This window comes from Sipha flava, unplaced genomic scaffold, assembly GCF_003268045.1.
Source record: "Sipha flava isolate LNK unplaced genomic scaffold, YSA_version1 86_pilon_pilon, whole genome shotgun sequence".
Taxonomy (NCBI): Eukaryota; Metazoa; Arthropoda; class Insecta; order Hemiptera; family Aphididae; genus Sipha; species Sipha flava.
In genome coordinates this window covers 214005-223484 of record NW_020273628.1, presented here as the reverse complement: position 1 = coordinate 223484, position 9480 = coordinate 214005, and positions in this window count along the sequence as shown.

Genomic DNA, 9480 nt, shown 5'->3' with positions numbered 1-9480 from the left:
TTAAACATATGTCACGATGGTGGCTGCAATTACATTCAGTCTAATAACATTAGTCAAAATTGTGAATGCAGTTTCACTAATAACATAATGCATGGAAAATACTGCGGTGTTTATAATGAACAATGTAAAGGAGAAGTACCATGTGGGTTCAATGGAACGTGTCAGTCTGGCATTGGTCATAAAATTTGCACATGTCGAAATAACAACTTTGGTATTAATTGCCATATAGATATGAATCCAAGTAAGTCCAAAAATTAATTTGGAAATTAAAATTAACATATACAAATTAGTAAGCAAACCAGCGATTAGCTACAGAATTCTTTCAAAATCAAATCCAGTAAATAATATCTAAAATGAATTAAAACATCTCAAAAAATAAAAATAAAAATTGAAGTTATTAGAAAATAGCTATTATTATATAGAATATTTTAATTCAGAACACAAAAATGAATGGTTAACAATAAATTACTCTAGTTCATGTACTCTAATTATTTTTTTTACTTTATTTATATATATATATATATATATATATGTGAAGGTTAGGTGATATTTTATAAAATTACCATGTTGCGTGTAGGGTAAGGGTGCTTCCAACTTTAAATCATGTTGTTCCAACAAAAGTTAGATGAAACGTATTTTGTCCCGTTTTTTCAAGTTCAACCCTTATTAACCACTATTTTTCATTACTGTTATTGCATAACATATTACACTATAACATCTCTAATTTACAATATTATTTTTGAGTTGTTTGATCATTTTAGCATTAATATAGATATAATTATTATTATAAAGTTGTTTTTGATATAAAATATTAAACAAATTTATAAATTTATTTTGTTGTTTGAATTTATAAAAACCATATTAAAAAAGATGCTGTATTTTTTTAGTTAAAATATGGTCGCTCTAAAATACTTAGAATCAACTAACACATGAAATGACGTATAGTTTCCACTGAAATCAATTTCTACCAATAGTCACATAGATATTATTTTAATTACCATTTAACAATTATTTAATACTATTAATTACAACTTCAAAATGTCTATATTTTTTTGTATTGGTTTAGTTAGAATACTGTTACTATGTTAATAAAAAACAGGCAATTATCGTTATTGAATAATATGATTTATTATTTCTTTGTCATTAAGTCATAAAAATAATGCTTCTCTATGTTTTCTGAAAAATAAACCCTTTTATTCATTGTAACTGCCTAATAATATACTGCATGTAGCCGTACAAAAGAAAAACTTAATTTTAATTTTTAAATATTATGTTATATTACTATAGTATCCATATCCAAATATTTTTATGAATGTTCATTAACATAATAACATTAATTATTTTTTAAGATTACCCGTTCGAAGTAATGACTAGACCGTCAATATACTATCGAATAAAATCCAAACAAGGACAAGTATTATATATGTTGATCGTTTCTGATACATTTGGTAACGATACATATGATGTGCATATAAAAGGAGTATTAACAACCTTTCGCTTTAAATTGAATAACCATAGAAATAGAATGAAAGTTTCGGATGCTGTTAAATTATGTTTAAATAAACTAGATTCAGAATCATTTAAAACAAATAATTGCAACGGTCCCGATAATGATGATTGTCAAAATATGTGCAATTTTATCCCAAGAACATACGGTAATAAAATTAAATGCATGCAAAATATCATGAACCTATACCTATAAAACCTTTACCAATACAATTTGAAGGTAATGATAATGAAGTAGATACTGCACTAGTTGGCCCTTATTTTCTTTCAAAATCTCTGCTTGGAAGAAGCGAGGAGTTTTTCGACCGTAAAAATAACGGGATTACAAAACAAATGGGTAGTAAATATGTACTATCAATACAAATTATATCTCAAACCCATAGTTTCATGATTCACCATATATCATTCGTTCAATTCGTAGTTGAAGATGAACTATACAAATGCTTACCGTTTATTGAACATTCGCGTGATTAGTAAGTTGTCGTATGATGAAAACCATTTATAAAACATTATAGCAACTTTTGGGAAAATTTATTTTGTTTTGAATCATTGAAAATCTACTATATAGAATACAATATTTGCACTAGTCTTAAATGATCAATTCTAAAAAAAAAAATCGTGATTCGTTCATTTTATTCATCTTATGAACCTATGCGTGGGACTTTCTTAAAAATCTAAATCTAAATATTTATTATTTGGTAAGATATTATATCATAATTAATTGAAATACGAATATTGAAATTAAATTAAAAAGATAAAAAACTGATAACACATTACGGAAACGATCTTTATTCTAATGCAATGAGAAGATTATTATTTTTAAACATGGTCTATCCTGATGCTCCTTCAAATACTAATTCTTTGGATAATATTATTTTTTCGTTCTAAACAGCCTGTTTACAATGTCGAAAGGCTAATATAAGTAAATTCTCATAAATTAAAATTAAAATTAAATTATTTTGTGGTCAATACTCTTAAAAATAATAAAATAATATTGTATTATTAATTAAATATATGAATAATTAATTATTAAATATTTCTAATAATATCAATACAAATATTTATTAGATTTTAATAAATTACTTGTTTATTTAATAGTTAATTCTATAAAAAATATTATATTTAAAGGTAAGTTTTAAAATACTAACAGTTATTAAATCGTATCAGTTATTACTAGGGCTCGGAAGTTTATGCACTTTGCATTTATTTTTTTGAAACTTTTTAGCAGGGACCGAAACCTTGATGAGTTGTAAGATTCTAGTTCCGGTTCGTTTCCAAAATCAGTTCTTTTAGGTAAGGTTACAGTCACTGCTTTTTAGATAATGCTCTCCTGGCCACAAATGTGTTTAATTAGCATGTGAATCTGAATAACTAATTTTTATTTTGCATTTTTTGGTGTTTATTATTTTTAAGTCATTTTTTGACACTTTTAATAATTTTTTCCTGATTTCACATTATTTCACTTCTTATCGTTTCTTGTCGACCATTATGCCAATAGCTTAAGACTTGTCCCATTTTATTTCGTCGATTATATTCATGGTAGTCGTATTGTAGTGAATATTATTATAACTACATTTGATTATTATTTCCTAATATTCGATTAGTATCCGATTTTATCTCATCGATTACAGTCATCGTGTCATTGTCATGTTATTGTGAATAATACCCTATTATATCTAAATTTTATTATTTTTTTTTTGTAATATTTGTGAAATGACAAAAATTAAAATGTCGGTTAGTGCTCGTCTGTGTGTCCCAGTCACTTCAGTGGACGTGGAAAGAAATTTTTCCAAATGTAAATATTTATAAAAAGATAATCGTCATTCATTTATTTTTGATAACATCAAATACTCTATAATTGAATAATGCAATTATTTTGATTTTTGAGTAATTTGTAAGCTTTGATAAATTTATAAAACAAATATTTGTCATTTATGAATTTCATATTTTAAGGACATTTGTAAGTCTTAATAAATGTATATAAAATGTTGTAGTAAAATAGAGTAAAATATTTAAAATAAATATTTGTAATTTTTTAGGTTATTTTTTAAGAACATTTTTTTATATTTTTATATCATATTGGCATATTTTTTTGGGTCATTTTTAATATTTTTTAGGTCATCAACTTCTGAGCCCTAGTTATTACCCTAAAATACCTAAAATAACAACATTTACTATCATTAGAAATTTTAACTATCGTAATCATATATTATTTTATAAAATTGTAGTGATGCCATTTTAGATGATCATAATATTGTAGAACAAATAAAAAGAAATAGTGAAAAATGGTTTGTTAAAATCGATATAAAACAAGAAAATATATGTACTAAACCTAATTATAATATCGAAGAACAGTCGGAGTGGAAAATATTTGACTACAACAAAATTGTCCAAAACTATATAAGTAATTATTCAAATCTATCAAGGTAGAGTGATGCTTACTGAAATTTGAATAGGGCTAGCAAACTCAAACTAGTGACTACTACTACCTACCCCGAATAGGTGTTTTTTTTAATATGGCAGTGTAACCCCTCGCCTCATTACCAGGGTGTAAAGTCTGTAATCTTATATTAAATGTTACCTAAACGTTTTATATCATAGAATCATTTAGGTACATTTTAAAAAATAGAGTAGACACAAAAATTAATATCCAATTTGAACTGTCTATTTAAATATTACTACTTTCAACTAGTATAATAATTATCACATAGATCGCTTCAAAATAGAGACGTAGGTGGTATTTGCTACTTCTGAACCCATAAAATAAAATAGTATGAGTCACTATCAATGTGTAATAATAATATCACCTGATTATTTTATTATCAAGATGACGAAGGATTTTTAAAAGTACACCAAGATAATCCTGAATATTTAAAATTTAAATTACCAAAAGGTTTTTATATAATGTACTACCAAGTAATGATAAAAGACTTAAACACAGGCTCTAAGTCATCGAACTTTTATTTAGTTAGTATCTGCAGTTGTACTTTAAAATTATTTTTAAATACTTATATACAAAACATTTAAGTGTAAATAGCGTTATGTAGAGGTCGAGTTACTTCCACTAGTGGCAAAAATCACTGGACCGCCGAGAATCGTTTTAGAAAATCATTTTCTAACATTGGTTGCATCAGAATCGTACAATCCGAATGAAAACGAAGGTGAAAGCAAAAAAAATTTGGTGTTTACCTGGGAATGTGATATTGAGGCAGATGATATTTGTAAAAAGTTTTCAACAAAAGGTAACTTTAACATGCTTGTTAATATTTTATAAAATTATAAATAAATAATCAATAAATTGAATAACATAAATATTATTAGAAAATGTAAATTAATAATTTAAATAAATAAAATTAAAATAATGGCTGCTAAGATCTATATTGTTTTATGGTACACTTCTTCTTCTGACAAAACTTAAGTTGTGTGGCTAAACATATTTCGCTATATAATTGAATAATTAACTGTTAAAATTGTAAAAATATTGGTTTAATTAATTACAACACTAAAAACCAATTAGAAATTGTTGTGTTCGAATTGTTGTTACAAATAATAATCTTGGCGTGATCAATTACACATCTGAATTAAATGAGAAATCCGAGAGCGCTGATGGATTTCATATTAAACGATGCACTATCCTGTGATTTGCATCTCTTAACCGTAACCCAGCCTCGGAAGTACCAGCTCGATTTAGGCAGTGACAAGACGTCCAGTGCTGAGAAAAACTTTGCAGCGTGATGCTGTGAAGCGGCTACTAAAACATGTTATAATGCAATAATGTTAAATTTTTTTCGTACTTATATTTGATAAAAGTGTAAATTACGTTGTATTTTAACGTTTAACAAACACCACTACTTACATTACGTATTGTGTTATAATAATTGCAGAATCAAATGCGACATTGAACTTCAATTCAAAGAAATCGGATTGGTATATATTTACATTAACACTAAGTGTTGACAATGATTATTCTACAAAAATTGGAATTCCGAAAGAAGGAATAGCGAAAGTTGTTGTCGAGCCGAAATTTACAACGACAACATCAACAACTCTAACATCTACACTAATACCAACACAGACATCATTAAAACCAACGCAAACATCTCCTATTATAACACAAGCAACACATTCAACAGAACTGAACGTGGAGAAAGAAATAAGTATCGAGTAATAATATACTTATTATAAATTACATTTTAATAAGTAATATTTGAATGAATCATAAATAAAAATATCACTGACGTATACAAATACGAATATGACAAATATAATAAATGTGAGATTCTGTTGTAGGTTTTTACAATAATAGGTAGATGTTAGGGTAAAATTTGAAATCTGGTTCAAAATTACCGTTAAAAATATTCACTATAATGTATTATAATTTACAGATACGATATTGACGATGATCATAGTTTATAAAAAATTTATTAAATTAGTTCAAACCTTTAAAAAAAACTATATAATATGACATACATACATAAAAGTCTTTTTTAGATTGGATTCAACTTTTGGTCCACGTCTGTTCGTCAGTCTCCGTTGTCAGTCATTCTATAATCTATATTATCCTGACGCAGGGGCGTATTTAGACTTTCTCCTAAGGAGGGGGCGACTCAAATTTTTTCCTTTAATTCAGGTTCAACATTTACTACTAAAATTGTTGGTAATATTTAAATCAGGTGAATTCCTAATATTTGTGGTTTTCTTTTTTTTTTAATCTAATGCCGGATCCACTTAGAGTGGTCTTATTTTTTAACATCTATCTGTGTTTTGAAAGTTTCGCTTGTATTTTGTCTGATTTTTCACTAAGCATGGACCAGGGCTTAAATCAAAATAATATATATTATTTACCGTTATGGGACATTTAAACGTAATAAGCAATTGAACGTTTAACGCTATAAATAATTTAAACGTTATTCAATTTAAGCGATTAAACGTTTAAAAAATTTCCATTTACCGTTATTGACAATTAAAACGTAATGAACAATTTAGCGTTTTACGTTATTTAAATTAGTGTAAAATTTGAAACGTTTTCAAATATAGTATTTAGCAATTAATACTATGTAAAATAACATTACATATTTTAAATATTATATTATATATATATTACCTTTAACCAGTGGTATATTGGTAAATATATTTGTGGGTATACGCACTAAAAATATGTGGATATTAATCCTAAAATAAATCTTCTTGCTTCGCTCGACAATTGTTTTCTCTCGCTACGTTTGCAAAAATTTAATTAATCTTTTGTCATTACATGTTTATAACTTTTATTGAGACTTAAATATAACACCACAAAATATACATTTGCAGCGCGTTATAAATCGCATGATGCAGATTTAAAAACAATGGGCTGAATGTTTACAACCCATACTATTTTATTCAATGTTATTCACTACAGTTAACAAATACATTGAACACAGCGATCACTGTAATATTTAACAGCTAAATATTTCAATCATTTTCATAGTTCATAACAATTTTTTTTTCCAATGAACTATTAAATTATTATTAGTTTTTTTTTGTTTTCGAGTTATTTTAGAAACGTATACTCGTAGGATAATATTTTACATTAGGTATACGCCGAAAATTGAAAATCTGCTGATGTGTATACGCCGTATACCCGCGTATACGTACAATACACCCCTGCCTTTAACGATATTTTCTTTTTGTAATTCTCATAACTCATAACTTATAAATAAAGCAATCATATTTGTTGTATAACAACAATAAAATGCATATACCATGTAAAATATATATTTATTGTTAGTTTATAACTTATGTATGGTGTATTATTACTATTGTTTCATCGGTGTTCACCGAAATTATTTTTGATCAGGCAGGCCGTATGGGTTCCGCGCCGACAATATCTGAGGTATTTTTCGTATTTTTAGAAAGCATATTAATAAATTATAATCGGTAATGCTTATATATTATTAGTTGATCAATTTATTGCTATTTTAAACATCCTTTTTTATATTTTTTTTAGATTACATAGTAATTTAAGTCAATTTTACAAAAATAACTATGTTCCAAATCTATTTAACTGATAGAAATATTTTTCGATGGCAATTTCTTTTATGTTTCAATCGTTAATCGTTTTGTGTTATGTTATTTAATATTAATTTTAATCGTTTTTCGTTTCTGTTTCGTTATCTATTATCGATTTCAATCGCTTTTTGAATAGTTTAACGTTATAAAAACGCTTTGGTGCCCTGGTATGGACACTAAGTATTGTTATAAAATTATTCACATTAAAAAAATTTGAAATGTTTATCTCACATATGATCAATTCCTTAAATACGGATTCGAGGGGGGGGGGGCGATCGCCTACCCCCCTAAAATACGCTCCTGATCTGACGGTTATACAGTTAAAATTTACATAACATCGTATTTTATAGATTTTCACTTTAATTTACTCTTTATTCATAAAATGTAGTTACATACTAAGTTTTGTAAATCTATACCATTTTAATACTCATAGATGACAATTTTGTATTCATTTTGACTTGATCAACATTCGGGTATTCTTGCATGTTAAAAACATCCACCCACTTTCAAAGTACATGTGCCGTCCCTAAATCCTATCATAATACTTGTAATTTATTAATTCAGAAAAATACATTTATGATTTAGTTACCTAGGTACATTAAATACCAAATTCTTTTAAATCAAAATACATATATAAACATTGATCTAGCATGAAAAAAAAAAAAAAAAAATTTCTTACTGTCTTCTTCTTAAATTATAGTTCTATACTTATTACATAATATACAAAAATGTGTTCTTGAAAAAAAATATATTTTTTTTAAATTAATTATATTAAAATAATTAATTATTTTTATTAAATAATATGAGATGTTTAAATAAAAATCATAAATTTAGAAAACTATATTTTAAAGAAAATGTATTGTTTGTCAGTATATTTCTATACTGTAACTCATTAATATTTTAGGTATGTAAAATCAGCATAAACTTTTTTCTAAATAGATTTTAAGCATATTTTCTATAAAAATAATAAAATAACTTGATTTTAGATGCATTAAAAACTGTAAGCCGTTATCAAATCCATCAAATGACATACATTTGGAGACAAATATGAATTTAATAGGCAATAAATTTGAATGGTATTACCAAACATTTGACGATACAAATATGTATCCAGTAGTTAATATTACATTGACAGATGTACCAATTCATATGCTTATAGTGAAAAAAAATATGTTAAATTATGGAACAACTTATAATTTTATTATAATGTGTAAGTTTTAATTTATCACAAGGAAACCTGTACATTTCGTTAAATTTTACAGCAGTGGTAATACTCGTATATGGCTTATTGACTCATAAATGTTTTTAATATATTGTTATCAGTTATAACTTATTAGTTTTTACTTATTGCTTTTATTATTTGCTAATATATTTTAAGACTAGCATACAGTCTAAAATTTCTATGTCAAATGATTAAATCACTCAAATTAGTTTTTTTTTTTTAAATGTCGTTCAAGTATAAAATTAATACATTTTTATTGATATAAAAATTATAGATCCAGAATTTGAATTGAAAAATAATATTTCTATAACAACTATTTCAAAACCAAAGCCTGGAAACTGTACTATAGAACCTAAGTCAGGTTTAGCGTGGAAAACTTCATTTACTATTAAATGCAATAATTTTAATAATGAACATAATTTTGAATACTATCAAAAAAATAAAAATGACCATTCAACTATGGGTAAGTCACTGAAAATAAATATAATATCAAATTAATTAAAGAGTTAGAATTGTGTATTTTAATCAGTTCAATTTTTAATTAAAGGAGTATTATTAGATCAAGGTAGTGGAACCATGACTAACATTAAGCTAACCTCATCCAATAACTTAACAGTAAAAATAGTAAACAAATATGGAGCGTCTATAAAAGAAAATTTAACTGTGAACGTAAATACTAACCTCTATGGTCGTGTAAACATATT